General features: G+C 35.4%; 1 protein-coding gene across 6 annotated transcripts in view; it reads left to right on the top strand.

The window, feature by feature from the left end:
• The window catches only part of WDFY3 (WD repeat and FYVE domain containing 3), a 242,829-nt gene that overhangs the window by 7,761 nt on the left and 213,882 nt on the right, over positions 1 to 21,186 (top strand). The gene's annotated exons all lie outside the window — the stretch shown is intronic.

Below are 21,186 nucleotides of genomic sequence, written 5' to 3'. Positions count from 1 at the left end.
ATCACCCTTCCCCCAGTGATAATGTCTTAAGTGTCTATGGTACAGTGCTGGTTTGTATTTTATTATTAAAAAGCATAATGATCATGCTCATTTTGAAAAATGTTGACAGATAGAAGAATGTTGATACTTTTGTTCTCAGAGAGTGAAGAGTTTAGCTTCTATGCTTTGAGTCCATGGGCAGCAGACCAAGGGTCTGTTTCTTCCCTGAATTTCTTATAAAAAGGGCAACAGTTCACTAGGTGAATGGCTGATATTTTTTACCAATTAGGTCATTGACAGCCCTGAAATCTAGTCAGGTAAAACTCAGTCATGTGGCATTCTTCTTAATTCCTTTTTTCTAGGCTCTTTTATTTAATCACTACTATATTTGCTTACTGGAACTCCCATTCTTAACATGTAACAGAATATAAAGAAAGAAATATTGGGCAGTTAGTCAAGGGATGGTATTTATTAAGTACATACTATCACTGTGTTGAATATAGAGGAGATTTCAAAAAAGTCAAGGGGTGTTTACAGTGTAGTTGAATAAACAGCTGTAGAACATTATATTGTGTAATATATTTCAGCAAATTTTGTTCTCTAAGTACACATAGGCATGTAATTGGCCTGCAGTAAGCACTGAGTGAATGAATATAGTTAGGTAATAAGCATGTTGTCAGAAAATTATGTAAGTCTTAAGAAAATAAATGTTTACTGTCACTCTTAGGAATTCTAAGGCTACTCGTTATCAAGTGAAAGAATGATAATACATGTCTTATTGTGCTTCTTTATTCTCTTTGTCCTAGAAATCCCTCAGTAAATTCATAATCAGATTTTCTTGATTAAAGCCTGGGTTTCTCTGACTCGGAAGCCCAAGTTCTTTTCCCATTGCACACTGCTCAATAAGACACAGTAGTAGGTGATTTAAGTGACAAATGCCATAGTTAAGTAAACAAGTATTAAATAAAAATAAACTGCCAGTTATTTTTAGAAATATCATTATGTATTGATTGCCTAATAATTTTATTTAACCTGATTTATTTGTGTAATGACTAGTGATTAAATTAGACTAAACAAAAGGATTCAGCTTGCTCTGAGAACCTAGTTCTTATTTCCCAACATGATAATACACTGTAAATAGATTCTCAAATGATGCTATAATGTACTCTAATAACTCTGTGCTTTTTTTCAAACTATTTATTCAGTGTTTTATTGTGTGCTGTCCTTTATTGTGTACAGTGGGAGCTACACTGATGTTTAAGACACGAATAGTTCTGTTCTCAATAACTTTATAACATAGTGGAGATAAGACAGATGCATAGAGAACTGGATTGTCTATGATCAGTCTGTCTGAGAGGCACAAAAGTTCTATGGACACTTAGGGAGTAGAAAGATTATTTTTAGTTGAAATGATTAGGGTAACCCTAAGATGATGTTTGAGCTGAATATCAGGGGGATTGATAGAACTTCCTTGGTGAAAACTGTGAGATTTGCTTATATCAGAATTACACAATATTATAAAATGAATTGATTCCACCATCAATGAATCAGATGAGGTCTCTTGGGAAAAAAAATTAATCTGAGTTTATTATTTAAGCAATTAGAATAAGGATTAGAAATAAAATAAAACACTTAGAAGAAAGCATATTTTTAATATGAAAACTTTAGTTTTGCTCCTGAAGTATTCCACAATTAGGTCACCATGATAATTGTACTAAATATGACTTCCTTAGCATGTATTCTTTTTCAAGATAATTTGATCTATTGGATTGATGACAGATGTGCTTTCTATATTTCATTACATTTGCTAAGTCCAGAATAAATTAGATGAGTTATCTCTTTGGTCAAGATGAAAATGAATTTATTACTGTTCTATTATTTCTGAAGTCTGACCTGTGTTTAAAGTATTTCTATAAATCTGAGTGAAATAGCATTGAAAAAATTATCTTGACATTGTGAAGTTCAGCATTGCTAAGAGGTAGCTGTTGGTGGGGGGCTTACAGGAAAGGCTGGAGGAGGAAGGGAAAAGACAGTGTGGGTAAATGGGAACAGCACAGGGGGAACAGAGAGAGAGAAAAGAGTTCCCTGTAAAGGGTACTTGTTCTGTGGCTGTCATTCAGTCTAGCAGATGCTGACCTGTACCTGGTCAAACCTGGAGCATTTCCAAAAGCTCGTTTCTTCATCAGACTTATAAAAAAGCAGAAAATGTTGAGTTTGCTTTAGTTGTACAATAAATATTAATGAAATATGGTGTCATACCATGCATGTGTATTCCCCACCTCTTTTTCCACAGAGACCTAGATTTAAATCTGAGTCACCAGAGTAAATAAGTTCAGTGATTCCCAGCTTGTGTTAGGTTGTGTAACTAGCCCAGGCACTGACATAGGTGTTTATGTTTTCAGGAGGGTATGGGGAAGCCTGACAAGACATGGCAGCTGCTGAAAAGGCATTAAGGCCACCGGTAACACTGACATGCACTTGTGTGATTGGGCAGAGCAGGGGGAAATGTGCTGAATAGCCTTTCTGAGATGACAGTACTGGTTGATCTCTGTTCATAGCTAGGAGGATTGTATCTTTCTTAGAAAGCTTATTCTTTTTTCTCTTCATGGATTTTCATGCACTTTGATTTTTCTCAGCCCAATACATTCATCAAAAATGAGCCGTTTTTTGACTGTTGCTTGCCAGTGTTAAGCGATCTTTAAAAGGATCCTCATATTCTAGCCTTTCTTCATCCTACTCTGCTTGTTGACACCCACTTTAGTGCAGAGTTTAATAGTTGCTTTGCATATCCTAATGCCGTCTGACAAAGCATCATTCCAGTCCAGTGAAGTTCTGTTCAGTAAGTGCTATTTTAATGGGAAGAAGACTGGTTGCATTCCAGTACCTAATTGTTAGTTTGGTCTTGTTATTTCACATCAAGCCTACTTACAGATAGTGATCATACCTGCATGTGTTCTCTTTAGTTAAACGTTTAGAAATGCTCTTATGTAGCATATTGGCTATACTGATCTGTATTTTAAAAATCTTTATCTCATTTTTCTAAGTAGCAAAGGTAAGTACTATGCACAGGTTTTGAGTTAGACTTTGGCATTTCATCATCTGTTTCATTAAGAGATCGATTAAAAAGTCCTATTTTTATTAAAATTTAAAGATGGCAAAGTGACTACTTTAGTAAAGAATGCTGTAGCTTATTGGAGTTACAGTTGAAACTAAGTTTCATTATTATTTTCTGCATGAGAGTTTAACTTACTATAAAATGTCTATGAATAGCAATTTAGAAGATAAATAAATTGACCAGTAATTCATTCCCAGCTGCCTGATAAAGAAGTCCTACCAAAGTAAACAAGTAGTAAAGTGAACTTTTGAAAGATAAATACTAAACATAGTGTTAGATTAAGGAGAATGTTATAATAATATAAAGTTAGAATAGAGGAAAGTAATTGCCTAATGAAAGGTTAAGAGCACCTGAAATTAATCCGTGATGTGAGCTGCATCTGGCCCTGTGTCTGTCAATCAGCAGGGAGTTGTTTTGGGGAAATGAGACTCATCCTCCTTGGTTTTCTTAGAGTAAGATCCTGCCTGGCAGTTATCATTCCACGGTGACTGTATTGCACTATAAGATAAGTGTATTTGACACTCTTTTTACTAACCATCTAAATCCTTGATTTATTTATTTTTATTCAACGAGAGTATATTAAGTCTATTTGGTGTGCTAAAAATATTAAGATGATAAGACAATATTCCTCCATTCTAAGAACTAGTAAACTAGTTTAGTTCGTGAGCAGATAATTACTAAATAATGTGGAAGTGACGTCTGTTTTGAGGCTTTATTGGCTTCCCTCTTCAGCCACAGTTCCTTATTGCCCATTGTAGTTCTCGCTGCAGCTCTCTTGGCTTATAAGGGGCCTGAGGTAAATATACACCTTTTTCTTTGAGTCTTGGATTACTTTACCGTTTTTTCTTATATTCATGATGATCCCATTAGTGACTTGATCTTTAGTTAGGAATCAATGTAGAGAAAGCTGGGAGAGGAAACAGCTTTGATGAGGGTATAGTATTAGTAACAAAGCTAGACTTAGGAAAAATGATGAGAATCTCATTTTTTGATACTAAAAGGAATTAGAAATTTAATTATGTTTTATAAAGAAGAATTCATCATTGATCAAAAGATATACTAATTTATATGACTATATATATGCACTTATATGACTGTATATAATTATATATATATACACACACACACATAGTGTTTTTTTGTGTCAAGAAATTACTGCTTGAGCTCTTGGGAATGAAATGGTCATTTCTATATGCTATAATAGAATATATTTACAAAATGCAGCATAATTGTCTTTTTCTCTACTTTTAAAAATTATAATCTGATTAAAAAATTTTTGGCATGTTAATGTCCAGGGATCATATTATTTTAATACTATGGTATTCCAAAGCTTCTAATTCATACCATTTAGAAAATTTTTCTCTCTTGTGTATCTGCTTATTTGCTTTGTTTCTAAATTCTGTCAAGTTTGTGTGCTTTTACCCTGTCTCAAGATTTGGTAGAATCTTGTTGCATTTGTGCTGTGACAGAGCACGGCCAGGTTTTAGAGGAGGGCTGGGCTTACTGTTATGAGGATGCACTAGGATGAGTCCACACTTGAGATGATGCTGCATGTTAGAGCCAGCCTCACCTCAACTACAGGTATTGAGGAAAGGTTATTAGTAACCCGTGTCAGGCACAGAACAGCCAGAGAACAACCTACATAGCCTGTTGTTAATAGGGATTCAAGGTGAAGAAGCACATGGAATCTTAGAAAGAAAAATGAATGAACAAGTCCATAAGTGTGTACATATATTATATGGATGGTTGTCAGAGAATTCTGTCTGTGGGTACTGGGCTCTAGGTAATGGCCTGATCCCCGTCCTTGGGATTGGGACTCGTAATGGAAAGTAGGTGTCCCAGTACCAGGAAGAGACCAGGCAGGGACCAGACTAGGAACCTCCACAAGTGTCAGAAGTCAAGTTACAATAACTGAGGTATAAACAGGGCCAGAACAGCAGAGAGGGTAAGAGTAGAACACAGAGGGTATCAGAGTAAGTGAAAATCCTAGTCATCTAACCTGGGGAATGAAGGCTGGGTGAGTTAACGTTAATGGCGACTTGATCTGGAATCAGAGATTAGAAGTCAGAAGTCCATATTAGTGATCTAGGATTTAAGTGATGGTAGAAGCAAGGCACATGGAGAGCAGAAACAGGCTAGACTTGAAATTCGTTTATATGCTATTATCTTTTAAGGACAGAATTCATTTCCATTGTTAATCAGTAATCATTCACTCTGCTTTGTTGGCACTGGTATGAGATCACGAGATGCAGAGAACTGCTGACAGTTCATAGTAATGTCTTAACAGGGAACTGGTGCTAAAATGAACAGACTGAAGCTTTAGGGTAAATGTGCTTTCTTGCAAAATAGGAGGATATGAAAAAGCATATTAGGCATGAGAGTTCTAATGTCACAATTCTGAAGGCAAAAGTACACTAAGTTTACTTTTTGAGCAGGATAAGAGGAAGCAAGGAAAATGTACGATTATAATTTGACATTAAAATGAGAACCATACCTTTTTACTTCCTAGAAGAAGTCATAGTAGCATTTTGGGATTGCAGTCAGCTGATATGCACCAGTTTAAAGGGGAACAAAAGGCATTTTTGGAACCCATACTGGAAATTGAATGATGAATTGAATGGGTGGGGCTTGAGCAGAAGAAACTAGAGGAGCTCTTGGGAGCTCATCAGCAATTTTTATACCTTAGACCCCTGCCATTAATGTAACTTTGCTGTAGAGATTTAGTCTCTGCCTTGTCTTTTTAATTTTTATATTCCAACAAGAAAGGATTGGATTAGCCCTATTCAGACCAGGTATCTGTCTCCCAGAGCCAGGGGATCCAGGATTGTGATATATACTCATAGCCCCAGGAGTCTGCCCCTGTGCTGGCGGTCATCCCTACAGAAGGAGAAATCAAAAGCTGGGCAGCCCTCCTGGAGGAGTGTCTAGAATAGCTCACGGTTTAGTAGTTTAACTATCCCTTTTCTTTCCCTTCTCTTCTTTCCCCTCACTTCCCTCCCCACTTGTATACATGTCAGGATGACCCTGCTATCTCCCATCCATGGAGGCAGTTTTTCTAGTGGGAGAAAATATGAAGCAAGCTGAAGTGCCATGTCCAGAGGCAGTGCCATGGGGCTACTGATTGTGGGTGATACTGTGCTGCCCCTGATTGCATTATGATTCTTTCCTGATACTTTACAACTTAAATTTAATTCCTGCGAACTTGCTAACTGCATGATTAGGGGAAAGGAAAAGGAAATAAAATGTATTTAAGAGGAAAGATGGGGGTATTTACACACACCAGTGACTAGTAAGGAAATTAGTTAAATTAAATTCTTAGAATTGTACCAGTGCACATACCCTAATCTGTTCCACTTCAGATTTCATACATTCTGCTGGCCTCTTGACTTATTAGGGTTCTGTTCCTAACAAGCTGACCCAGTCCTTCATTCTTGAAAGGGTCTGAGCTCCTGGTAGTTCTAACCATATGGGATTGTGATAGTCTGCCACTAACCTAACACTGCCCAGTACTGCCAGAACATACTCCAGTGGGTTCCCCTAAGTTCTTCTCGAGGCCTTCCTAGTCCCCAAAGGTAGAGTAGCAACCTCTTCCTTCCCCTTGATAGTCATGGACAGTCATTCTCAACCCATTCTCTAGCCTCCGTTTTTGCTTGTTTTTCTACTGCCACGAAGAAATTAAACGGAACATGATAAGCTCAGCTTTCAGTAGAGTGAAAGTTATTGTCTCCTGATGTAAGTTCAAGATCAGCATATTCCAGAGTTAATGACACAAGAAGTAAAACTTTGAGAGCAGAGAAGACACTACTTTGCTATTAACCTTTGGTTCCCACATCCATTATGTTCTGGAGATGAGACAGCATATGTTGGTTAATGCTTCAGAGCCCATTTTGTATACTGCAGGATAGCACCCCAAATTCAGAAGTTTTTACCTGGGCAACAACTCTTATATCAAGCTTCGAGATATAGTTATTGCTTCCTACGATGGGGCAGCTGTGTCTGAGTTAGAGTCTGTTTGATAACACTGATGGGGCCCTGAGCATCTATCTACCCAGTGCCATTTAAAGTGAACTCCTGGGTCAGAGGCCATGTGATCTATAGGAAGCATTCGGTTAATCCTGCAGAGTGGTGCTGGCAGTAGCAAATTCAGAATTGGTGTCTCTTACATCAGGAATCAGCCATCACCATTTCTATAATTCAAAGGGCTTGATGTAATTTGCCTGCTAAGAGGTAGTGCCTGTGGGGGACTCAGGCAAATGGGTTCTCAACAGTAGTGGTAGTGAGGTCACTGTTAGTGTAGTTGATCCCTTACGTAACTGCTTCTCCTGCCACCTGGTTTTGGTTATTTTCATGAAACCCCTGAGCAAGGACTAGGCTGGTTGAAGAGAGAGTATGGCTTAATCTATGAGGGTCATTTGTCCACCCAGTTATTATGAGGTTTTATATTTTGATTTGTTTGCTCTGGCAGCAGCAGGGATTTTTCTTAACTTTTTTTTTAGTAAAGTATAGTCAATTTACGATGTTATGTTAATTTCTGGTATGCAGCATAGTAATTCAGTTATACATGTATATATTTTTTCATTGTAGACTATTATAAGGTATTGAATATAGTTCCCTGTGCTATACAGTATGACCTTATTGTTTATCTTTTATATATAGTATTGTGTATCTGCAAATCCTGAACTTCCAATTTATCTCTACTTCCTCCTTCCCCCTCCAGTAACCATAAGTTTGTTTTCTGTGTCTGTGAGGTTGTCTCTATTTTGTAAATAAATTCATTTGTGTCCTTTTTTTCAGATTCCACATATAAGTGATATCATATGGTATTTGTCTTTGTTTGGCTTACTCGCTTAGTATGACGATCTCCTGGTCCATCCGTGTTGCTGCAAATGGCATTGTTTCATTCGTTTTTATGGTTAAGTAGTATTCCACTGTGTGTATATGTGTGTGTGTATGTGTGTGATACACACACACACACACATATATATATATCACAACTTCTTTATCCAATCATCTGTCAGTGGACATTTAAGTTGCTTCCATGTCTTGGCTGTTGTAAATAGTGCTGCTATGTACATTGAAGTGCATAGAATTAGAGTTTTTGAATTAGAGTTTTCTCCAGATACATGCCCAGGAGTGGGATTGCTGGATCATAAGGTAAATCTATTTTCAGTTTTTTAAGGAACCTCCATACTGTTTTCCATAATGGCTGCACCAAACTACATTCCCACCAACAGTGTAGGAGGGTTCCCTTTTCTCCATACCCTCTCCAGCATTTATCATTTGTGGACTTTTGAATGATGTCCATTCTGACTGTTGTGAGGTGATACCTCATTGTAGTTTTGATTTGCATTTATCTGATAATTAGTGATATTGAGCATTTTTTAATGTGCCATATGTATGTCTTTGTTGGAGAACTGCTTATTTAGGTCTTCTGCCCAGTTTTGGATTGGGTTGTTTGGCTTTTTGTTATTGAGTTGTGTGAGCTCTTTGTATATTCTGGAAATTAAGCCTTTGTCAGTTGCATTGTTTGTAAATATTTTCTCCTGTTCCCTTGGTTGTCTTTTCATTTTGTTTATGATTTCCTTTTTCTGCATAAGCTTTTAAGTTTAATTAGATCCCATTTGTTTATTTTTGCTTTTATTTTTATTGCCTTTGGAGACTGAGCTAAGAAAACATTGCTACAGTTTATGTCAGAGAATGTTTTGCCTATATTCCCTTCTAGAAGATTTATGGTGTCCTGTCTTATGTTTAAAAGTCTTTAAGCCTTTTTGAGTTTATTTTTGTGTATGGTGTGAGGGAGTGTTCTACCTTCATTGATTTACACGTGGCTGTCAAGCTTTCCCAACACCATTTGCCAAAGTATATACCACGAAGGATACTTGCCTCCTTTGTCGAAGATTAATTGACTGTAGGTGTGTGGGTTTATTTCTCGGCTCTCTATTCTGTTCCATTGATCCATATATCTGATTTTTATGCCAATCTGATGAGGAACTTTTTTAGGCTGTGGCCTTGTTGTGAGAGGTTCATTCAAATAACAATTTCCTAAATTTCCCTGCTATTTTTCTCTCTGATCTTTTTCTTCAAGACCACTGATCATGGCACAGAAAAGGGAAGGACTGTAGGCTCCCCACCCATTCCAAGGAGTGTCTACAACAGAAATAATAATATATGCTGTAAGTTCTCAAAACTTTAGCAAGATTTCAAGCTACATCCAATGACTGTATTAAATTTTAACTTATTTTTGTCTTAGCCTGACTCAGATCTTTTGTGTTTTATAGTTCCTCAGTCATAGAGGCCTCATTTTATTAAACTTTAAAGTTTAGGTTTATAGAATTCTAAAATGCCATATAACTTGTGTTTGTGAAGGTATATATATGTGGGCATACCTATATACACTCCTTTGAGCAGACAAAATGTCTAAGAAGTGCATACCAGCCTGTTAATGACTATCTTTGAGGCATGGGTTAGGGGAAAAGAAGAAGGGTTGGTGTTGTGGTGGAGAGCAGTATTTTTGTTTTGCTTCAAAAAATGTGTTCTACTTGACATTTTATATTCTACTAAGTATGTATTTTCATTAATATGAAAAATGAATATGCTTTTGATTTTTTGTTATAGTTAATGTTAGGAGAGATAATTTCAGAATGTTTAAGGACTAGTAAACTACTTACATATAAAGCTATCTGTGCTGCAACAAAAGCGTATGTAATTTTTTAAATTGAAGGATAGTTGATTCACAGTATTGTGTTAGTTTCAGGTGTACAGCAAAGTGAATCAGTTACATATATGTGTGTGTGTGTGTATGTATATATATATATATATTCAGGTTATTTTCCATCATAGGCTATTATAAGATTATGTTCTGTATGCTATATGGTAAATCCTTGTTGCTTATCTATTTTAAGTATATGTAATGTGAAAAAAATATTTTTAGCACACGTATTTGACAATCAGATGTTTTTTGAACGTCATTGCATGAATTAGTTTTTTATGTAATTGCATCAAAGTTGAATCTCTTTGCTTTTCTCATCAACATATGTTTCCAAAAATATATATACAAGTTTCCACTTAAAACTGTAATTAACAGAAAGTGTAATATATCCTAACTTGAAATGTCTATAATTCAAACTGCAATAAGGAATTGCAGGAGAGAGGCCTTCAACATATTACTCTCCTTTTGCTAATTTTGGGCTTCATGTCTGGGCATCTGATAGGACCCCAGTGTTATAAAGGGCACTTAACTAGGAATATATGGATGTATTTTCCAGTCTTCAGTATATGCAGGCTGGATTGCATCATCTTCAGACTATTTACTAGTTGATGATGATTTTGTCACCTTCCAAGGAGCTGACCATTATCTCTTTCTCCTTAAGTAAACCTATTCCTTCAAGTATATACATAAAGAAAAGAGAACAGATTATAAGTGTACAGTTAAATGAATTTTCCCTAAATGAACATGCTGTACCATTAAAAAAAAGAAAGAAAAAGAAAAGGCAAGCCCAAGGCTGGGAAAAGTATTTGCAAAACATATATCTAGCAAAGCATTTGAACCAAAATATCTTAAGAATTCTCATAATTTAATAATAATACAAAGAACTCTGTCAAAAAATTGACAGAGGATTTGCACAGGCATTTTACTGTGGGTAGGTGAGTAGCCAATACATACCACATAGAAAGATGCAAGTACATAGAAAGATGCTCATCACACTAATCATCAAGGAAATATGGATTAAAACTGTACTGTGATACTACTACCCATCCACTAGCATGGCTAAGAATCAAGTCTGACAATGTTAAGATCTGATGAGAGTATGGAGCAACTAGAAGTTTCCCCTCATATGCTGCTGGTGAAATGGTATATGCACTTTAGTGAATAGTTGATTAGTTTCTTATTTTTTAATTCTTTTTTGGGGGGAGTAGGGGAGAGGTAGTTAGGCTTACTTATTTATTATTATTTTTTTAATTTAACAGAGGTAATGGGGATCAGTACCCAGATCTCATGCATGCAAAGCATGCGTTCTACAGCTGGACTATACCCTTCCCTCCAGTTTCTGATAATGTTAAACATATTCGTTCTGAGCTATAAAGTCTTAGGTATATACTCAAAAGAAATGAAAGCGTATGTCTACCAAAAAGCTAATGTTCGTAGTAAAATGGTTTTAATTTGCTTTTCAAGAATAATCAGTGATATTAACATCCTTTCATATGCTTGTTTGCTATCTATATCTGGATTTTTTTTCTAAGTAGTGACATGTTTGCTCTTTTTAAAATTAGGCTGTTTATTTTATTATTATTATTGAGTTACAAGAGCTCTTTATATATTTTGGGTATACCTGTCTTTTATCTGGTATTTTACAAATACTTTCTCCCAATATGTGGCTTCATTTCATTTTTAAAACAGTGTCTTTTTAAGAGCAGAAGTTAGTTTTGATGAAATTCAGTTTGTCAGTTTTTCTTTTATGGTTTGTGCTTTATATCCTAGCGGAGGATTTTTTTGCCTAACACAAAGTCACAATAATTTAGCACTGTTTTATTCTAGAAGTTTTATAGTTAAGGTTTTACATTTAGGTCTATGATCCATTTTGAGTTAAATGTTGGATGTGATGTGATGTATGGGTTGGTTGAGATTTTTGTTTTGTTTTGGATCTTACATGTGGTTGTCCAATTGTTCTAGCACTATTTGGTGAAAAGTTTTTCCTTTCTCCATTCATTTGCTTAACATCTTTGTCAAAAATGAATTGACCATAAATATCTTAATCTATTTGTGAAATCTGTATTTTTTTCATTGATCTAGGTTTCTGTCCTTTCACCAGTACCACACTGTCTTGATTACTGTAGCTTTATAATAAATCTTGGTGTCATGTAATATAAGTACTCCAACTTTTTTTTGTTTTGAAGTTGTTTTGGCTGTTTTAGTTTCCTGGCTCTTCTATGTAAATTTTAGAATCAACCATTTTGATGGTTTCCCAAAAAACCTCCAAAATCTACAATAGTTTTGATTGGAATTGCATTGAATCTGTATATGAATTTGTAGAGAAGTGATATCTTAATTATGTTGTCTCCCAATCCATGAATATACTTTATCTCTTTATTTACTCAGGTCATCTTTGGTTTATCTCATCGGTGTTTTATAGTTTTCAGAATACGAATCTTGCGAATAGTTTGTTAGATTTATCCCTAAGCATTTCATGTTTTTTGGGTGCTATTATAAATAGAAGTATATAAATATGTAAATTTCTAGTTGTTTCATTGTTGATATATGGAAACATGATTAATCTTTGTATATTGAACTTTGTATACTACAACCTTAGTAAATTCCCTTATTAAATCTAGTAGGCTTTTTTTTTTTTTTTTTTGGTAGATTCTTCAGGATTTTCTATATAGACAGTCTTATTTCTTCCATTGTAACGTGGAATTACATTAATAAAAATGCCTTTTATTTCTTTTCCATACCTTATGGTACTGGCTAGGACTTCCAGTATAATAAAGACAGAAAGAATTCAGCCTTTCACCATTACACATGACGCTAGCTTTATTTGTTTCAAAGATCCATTTGTCATCTTAAGGTTCATTCTAGCCCTGATTTACTAAGAGTTTTTGAAATCATGAATGAATGTTGAATTTTGTCAAATGCTATTTTTGTATCTATTGAGATTATCATTGGTTTTTCTTTATTCTGTTGGTATGGTGAATTATATTGATAAATTTTTGAATGTTGAACCAGCCTTCTATTTCCAGGATAAACTCCACTTGGTCATGATATAATATCCCTTTTATAGAGCTAATATTTTGTTAAAAAATTTTTGCATCTGTGTTCACAAAGGATATTGGATTTCTAGATTTCTTTTCTCTTAATGTCTGTGTCAGATTTTGATATTGAGATATTGCTTGTCTTATAAATTGCTTTGGGAAGAATTTTCTCCAGTCTGGATTCAACTGGATAGTGTAAACACACCTATTTAGTTAGCTATATTTTGTGTTAAAAAGCAGGGGAGGGATAAAGCACACTCATATCTGTTTAGCTTTACAAAAAAAGGTGGGCAGTGAAAGGTAATGAGAACAAAGTTTTATGGTAGGGAATGACATGAGACATAATGACATAAAAAAGGCATACACGTTTTTATATAGTTTTGATGTTTCAAAGCATGTTATCTTCCATATTCAAAATAAGGATGGGAATGGGGAAAATTCAAAACCACCAGAATGAATGAACCTGATTGTATTTTAAATTAGTACTATACTTACATTGAAGGGGAAGAGAAAGTGAATCTAATTTTTTAACATAATATTTGACTGTTTATCCTCAGTTTGGGTGGAGGTAAGGGGGGAATTGCAAACAAATCCCAAACTCTTTCCACTAGAGTTTATTTTTTGTAGTGATGTGGACAAAGTAATTCTGGGTCATTTTTAGGTGTGTTATGGATTGAGTAAATGTTTTCAGGTTGTTGAGGTCAGGATCTGAGGAAGGAGGGACCTACAAATATGGAATGGGAAAAGGCAAAAATGAATCCTGTGGGGATGGGCTGTAATTGAAGGTAGCAGTGTGAATTTATTATTTTTGAAACCAGTATGTATCTGTACATTTGTATATGTGTGAACATATATATATATGTATATACACACATACACACACACATCCATATATTTGTGTGCATATATATACAGGTATTTCCTAGTAGTTCTGTCCGAGAAAAAGGCAAAGAGCAGTGGGCACACCTATCCCAAATCTTGGTCTCTAACACTATTGTCAACACGAAGGAATTGGAGTTCCTCAGAGAAATGGCTGATTGCAAGTCCGGGCAGGGTATACATACCAGGTGAATCTGTTTTTTTGTTTTTTGTTTTTTGTTTTTTTTTTTTAATACTAGAAGATAAGAAAATGTTTCTAAAAACAAAATGGGAGCAAGTCACAAGAAGCCTGTTGGGGTTCCTACTGGCCCAATCATATAAGTGTAATAATGAATTATGAACCATTGAAAACAGGAATTCATTATCCATAATGATAATAAACTGATAAATAAATGAATAAATAGAGAAATCTCTTGCTTACAGTAGAATTCTGGATACTAGAGTTGGAAAATCATCATTTTGCAGCACTTACAGTGAAGGTTAGAAAGGGCAAGAATCACAACAAAATAGAAGAAGGGGAAATACCGGTGAAGAGCAGGGTATTTCCATAGTGTTAAAGTGTCTTTCCACTTTGCGTATTATTTGCAAAGTATACAATAGAGTTTATACGTTGGTAAAATCCAACAGCAACATGGGGTAGATAGATACTGTGTGAATCTGGATATGGCGCTTTGAGGGCACACGTCATCATCTGTGTGGTATTCTGACCAAGACTGCATAACCCGATCTAGTCATGAGCAAACATTAGGCAAACCCCAAAAAAGGAAGGAACATTCTACTTAATAAAAAGGAGAGGAGGCTGTGTTCTTCAAAAAACAAACAAACAAAAACCCCCACAACCCACTGTCATGAAAGACAAAGGCTGTGGAAGTGTTCCAAATTCAAGGTGGCGTAAGAAAGATGACCACTAACTGCAATACCTGACCCTGGACTGGATCCTATACTGGGCGGGGAGAAAAGTACTATAAAAGGATATCATTGGACCAGTTGCAATAAGTTGGAGTACATATCCTAAATACAGATATTGTAGCAATGTGCAGATTACCAACAATAACTGTATTGCAGTTATAAAAGAGAATCTCTCTGTTCTTAGGAAATGTACACTGAAGCAAAGGAGCAAAGGGCCATGACGTATATAAGGTATCCTCAGTTGGTTTCTAGAAAAAAATAAAAGTTGGAGTGTGTGTGTCTGTGTGAAGGGAGAGTGCAAGAAAGTACATGAGCCCAAGTGACAGAACAAAGAAGGTAACATTAACAATTGGTGACTTTGAGTGTAAGGGTGATTTTTTTATTCTTATATTTGCAGCTTATCTGTAAGTTTGAAATTACTTCCAAACAAAATATTTAGAACACTTACAAATATCTGCCCTTTATTTTTAGACTTTCCTTATTTATAAAGAGCTCAGTTCTTTGTCTGTAACAAGTTTGGAATGAACATTTTTATAATATTTTCCTATGTGTTGGTGTTGTCGCTCTGCAAACCATTGTTGAATATGATACAGTTAGTGGGAAATAAATGTCACTCTTGGACAACAAGAACCTAAAACCTAATGGGGGGGGGGACCATTTACTCTAGTGATTGCTTTATGTTTATGTTAGCTGCAACATTTACTGAAGTTTTTGAGTTATTGCTATTATCGCTTATCTGTTGAAAAAATATTAGGAAGATTCTTTTACAGCAAGAGTCTAGTGTTGCCCCGATTAGATTATTTTGTTTTGTAAACTCAGAAAGATTGTTATGTTTAGCCCTAAGAATGTAATTATTCATTTGTTCATTCAAAAAATGTTTATTGAATGCCTACTATGTGCTGGGCCCCTTCCTAGGCATTGAAGGTGTAGCACTGAGCAAAATAAAGTTCTTGCCCTTGTGGATTTCATGTTTTTGTGGGAGGACATACAAAAATAGGAATGGAAGTGAAATGAATGCTGGTAACATTGGAGAAAAATAAATCAGGGAAATGAGTTAGAGCTGCTGAGAATGAAATTGTTACAGTTTTAAGTAGAACAAATAGGAAAGAGTTAACATAGGAGCCATTTGGTCCAAGATCTGAAGATAGGGAGTGAGCTAAGTAGAGATAATCATCTCTTGGAATAGCATTGAGGAATGGCAACAAGTGTACAGGCTGTGAGGCAGGAGTATGCCTAGCCTGTGTGAGGACTAGCAAGGAGGTCAGCAGGAAAGGAGGTCAGAGGTATTGGAGGCTAAATTATATAGGTTCTTTTTGCTGTTTTGAAGATTTTGGCATTTATTCTGATATGAGATTTTGGGTGCAGATGTTACATTATATGATACACGTAACATTATCAGGATCACTCTGACTGCTTTGATGAGAAAGGACTGAAATAGGGAGACCCTAGAAGTTAGGAGTCCAGTTACTAATCTGTGGAAAAAACCCAAATGAGAAATGATAGTTTCTATTGTACAGAGTCTTGAGAAGTGTCAGAGTCTACATAGATTTAGTAGTTGGAGCCAGTGGTGTTTGCTGATGGGTTAGAAAGAGGATAACTTGAACCTTAGTGATCAATGGAGAAAAGGGGGAAATTAGCAAAGGAAGCTGAAGAGTGGCCCCTGAGATAGAATGAAACCAGGAGAATCTTTGTTCTGGAAGCCAGGTGAAGAAAGTGTATCAGGGCTTGATCACACTGATGGCTGCAGATGGGTCAAGAAAGATGAGATCTGATTGGCTTTTCGATTTTATAGTGTGTGTGTGAGTGATTGGTGACTTTAGAGTTTCAGTAGTGTGTTGGGGAGCAAAAGTGTAATTGGAATATGTTCAATTTGAATTGGAGAATGCTTGAAGACAGAGAGTAAGGACAACTTTTCTGCCCTTTCACTGAAAAGGGAATCAAAGAAGCTGGCCATAACCTAGAGGAGTATGTAGGGGTCAAAAGGTTTACTGTTTGTTTTCTAATGATTGGAAATATATATATACACCAATGATTTTGCTTTATTGGGAGGACAAAATTAGGAAGTTAGTGATGTAGGAAAGAGAAGAGGGGCTTACTAGAGCAGTGTCTTTGACTAGTAAGGGCATAACATCTAGCATTGAAGTAGGGAAGTTAGACTTTGATATGGTTTCAGAAAGTTCAAACACAGTAGAAGGTACAGATTCAGGTAAGTGGGTAAGTATGGTTCTGCAAGTTCACTTCTGATTGCTTATATAGAAATCAAGGCCAGCAGTGTAGACTGATTCAGATTTTATGTAGCTTTTGGTTTTTTTCTATGTGATGCTGTTCATCAGGTGATCTGCCAGGAGTCCTGAGAAGCCATAGGAGGGCTATAGCCCTGCTTGTTAAAATTTCTTTTTTGAATATTTAGCTTTTTGTTGCTCTGTCCAGTTTATTTAACACTTGGGAAGAGATTTCTTAAACCCTTTTGGGGCTATAACTGGAAATAATTTTTTTCTCATTAATCTTCAAACCGAAGAGTATGATTCAAAGGCCCTTAGAATTTATTAGTACAATTTTCACATTATATATAAGAAAACTAACTTAAAGTCATAGCTAGGAAGTACAGCTAATTGTCTAGCCAAGTCTGGAATCCAGGTCTCTGTTATTCTAACTCATGTAGTTTAATTTTGAAATTCAGTTTTTATACCTTTGTGCATATACATTCAAATTCAGCCCTTTGACAGTATAACTAACTTATTCTAAATTGGAGGCAACCAAAGCGTGAAATAAAATCACACAAAATGTCAGGTTCAAAAATGAGAACTCTAAAATGTGATTTAATACATTAAAAAAAACCCCAAAAACTAACAAGAATAAACCTGACCAAGGAGGTTAAAGACTTATATGCTGAGAACTATAAAACATTGATACTTGAAGGTGATTCAAAGAAATAGAAAGATATCCCATGCTCTTGAATTGGAAGAATTAATATTGTTGAAATGACCATACTACCCAAAGCAATCTATAGATTTAATGTGATCCCTGCCAAATCACCCATGACATTTTTCACAGAACTAGAACAGATAATCACAAAATATATATGGAACCATAAAAGACCCAGAATTGACAAAGCAATCCTGAGGAAAAAGAAGAAAGCTGGAGGCATAACCCTCCCAGACTTCAGACAATACTACAGAGCTCCAGTCATCAAAAAGCATGATATTGGCACTAAAACAGACATCTGTCTGGATCAATGAAATGGAATAGAGTCCAGAAATAAACCCACATTCCTACACTCAATTAATCTTCGACAACGGAGGCAAGAATATAGTGGAAAAAAGACAGTCTTTTGGGCAAGTGGTGTTGGGAAAGCTGGACAGATGCGTATAAATCAGAGTAGAACACTCTGTCACACTATACACAAAAATAAACTCAAAATGACTTAAAGCCTTAAACATAAGACAGGACACCATAAATCTCCTAGAAGGGAATATAGGCAAAACATTGTCTGACATAAATCGTAGCAATGTTTTCTTAGGTCAGTCTCCCAAGGCAACAGAAATAAAAGCAAAAATAAACAAATGGGACCTAATCAAACTTATAAGCTTTTGCACAGCAAAGGAAACCATAAAACAAAAAAGCAGCCTACAGAATGGGAGAAAATATTTGCAACCAATGTGACCAACACAGTCTTAACTTCCAAAATATACAAACAGCCTATACAACTCAATAACAAAAAAACTAAACCATCCAGTCTAAAAATAGGCAGAAAATCTAAATTGACATTTCTCCAAAGAAGACATACAGATGGCCAATTAACACATGAAAAGATGTTCCACATAGCTTTTTATCAAAGAAATACAAATCAAAACCACAATGAGGTACCACCTCACACCAGTCAGAAAGGCCACTATTGAAAAAGTCTACAAATAATGAATGTTGGAGAGGGTGTGGAGAAAAGGAATCCTACACTGTTGGTGGGAATGTAAATTAGTGCAGCCACTATGGAAAACCGTATGGAGATTCCTTAAAAAACTAAAAATAGACTTACCCTATGATCCAACAATCCCACTCCTGGGCATATATATCCAGAGGAAACTAATTCAGAAGATATATGCACCCCAATGTGCATAGCAGCACTGATTACAAAAGCAACCTAAATGTCCATCAACAGATGAATGGATAAAGAAGAAATAGTATATATATGTATACACACACACACACATATATATGTATATAGTACATGTGTACACACACACACACACACACACACACACACACACACACACACAATGGAATACTACTCAGCCATAAAAAGAATGAAATAATGCCATTTGCAGCAACATTGATAGACCTAGAGATTATCTTACTAAGTAAAGTAAGTCAGACAAAGACAAATACCATATGATATCATTTATGTGTGGAATATAAAATATTATACAAATGAACTTATTTGTAAAACACAGACAGACTCACAGACATAGAAAACAAACTTATGGTTACCAAAGGGGAAAAGAGGGGAGGAGGGATAAATTAGGAGTTTGGGACTAGCAGATACAAACTACTATATATAAAATAGATAAACAACAGGTCCTACTGTGTAGCACAGGGAACTATATTCAATATCCTGTAATAGGCCATAAGGGAAAAGAATATGAAAAAAATATGATTTAAATCATGATTTGTATTAAATACCTAAAATTATATTATGCTGCATATTGTAATTGGAATGCACTGAAATCGAATCAAAGCATGTGCCCTTGGCTGAATTTACATTAAAAGATTATAAAACAGGATCAATTATATGCCATTTTAGATTACTGACACTTTTAGACATCGGTAGATGGCGTTAATTACTAAAACAGGTTAGAAAAGCATCAGTACTCGAGCACGCTGTGTATAGTTCTGTCTGGCCTCCTGGTATTTCTACTACTTTATCTCAACACTGACCTGCACCTGGTAATTCAAAAAAGGTAAAGCCAAATAATCAGCATCCAAAATACAATATACAATTTCTATGAAATATTGAAGGGCAAAAAACTGAGGAGGAAGGTGGCAATAAAAATAAATAGGCATTTCATAAAAGAGGAAACATGAGTTACCCAATAAACATAAAGAAATGCTCAGTATCATTAATCAACAGGAAAATGCAATTTAAGAGCACAGTTAGATGGTTTTATACCCCTAGCTTAAGAAGTTGGCATTATTAAATGTTGGAGAGGATGTGGATCAATATGAACTTCCTGGGGCTGGTGAGATTATACATTGCTAAACACATTTTGGAAAAAATAAAAATTGGCAACCTCATGAAAAATTGAAATACATATATTCCTCAACTCTTAGACAAATACTTAAGAGAAGCTTTGACACATGTGGAATAGATGTGTATGAGAGCTTTCATAACATGCTCATAATAGCAAAACAAAACAAAAGCTGTAGAGAAAATAAGATGCTATTGTAAAGAGAATGGATAATTCATTTATGGTATATTTCCATCATGTGGAATTATTTTGCAGTGAAATGAACTACAGCTACATACAACAATATGTCTATACCTTGGAAACATAATATTGAATGAAAAAATGAAACACTAGAAGAGCTGCTTAATACCATTTTCACAGAATTCAGAAACAAAATGAAAGTGTTGCTGAGGGGTATGTACATATGTGGTGTACTTTCTAAAAAGCAAAGGAATGATAAACACAAATAGAACAGTAAGTCCAGGAGACTGAAAGGATGAGAGAGATGGGGCCTAGAACAGGGAGGAGCAAAGCAGTAAACCATTACCAGTAACTTACATTTAGGTTCTTGAGTTGGGTGACAGGTACTTTGATGTTCATTCTGTTATTTTGCTTTGAATTTAAAACATGTTACAAATAATGTGTTTTATGTAACTGGGTAATAGTATATTAAGAAATAATGAAGGCATATTCTGATGTTACAGTTCAGGAGACATGCCATCACTGCTGCCTACTCTCTCGCTGCCACTTCAATCCCTAACATCACTCAGTATTTCACTAAAGGAATCTTGCTTTAAAGTCTTCTTTCTAATTAAGCCTGTGTCAGCCATCTGACAAGCCACTCAGTAACAACTCGGATAAATAACTGAATGAATGATTCGGGAAAACTATTCAGGATTTTTCATAGAAACCACCTGAGAAGTAGATTTTTAAAAATACTTTTTCTTCACTTCTTGCTGGGTTCCTATAAAATAAGACGTGAGGCAAACAGCAAAACTAGGTTATTATTGCATAGGGTTTTGAACGATAATTAACTGTATATTTAAGGGGAGTCTTACTGATGTTTGAACTCTTGTACTAATATGACCAAAGAGGTGAACAAATACATGATAAAAACAGTTGATCAGAAAAGCACAGTGTTGTTAAAAGACGAAGCTATTCTGAAGCATAACTTTTTAGAGTGAGAAGGCCTGTGGGAATTAGTCTCCTCATTTTTTAATAAAGGAGCTTTGGAACCAAAGAAGTAATTGATTAAGGTCATAGAACTTGTTGAGAGCAGAGTTAGACCTCATGATTCATATACTGGTGTTTTTATATTGAAATATTGAATGATAA

The sequence above is a fragment of the Camelus bactrianus genome, chromosome 2 (genome assembly GCF_048773025.1).
Source record: "Camelus bactrianus isolate YW-2024 breed Bactrian camel chromosome 2, ASM4877302v1, whole genome shotgun sequence".
Taxonomy (NCBI): domain Eukaryota; kingdom Metazoa; phylum Chordata; class Mammalia; order Artiodactyla; family Camelidae; genus Camelus; species Camelus bactrianus.
This window is presented reverse-complemented; position numbering and strand designations above follow the sequence as displayed.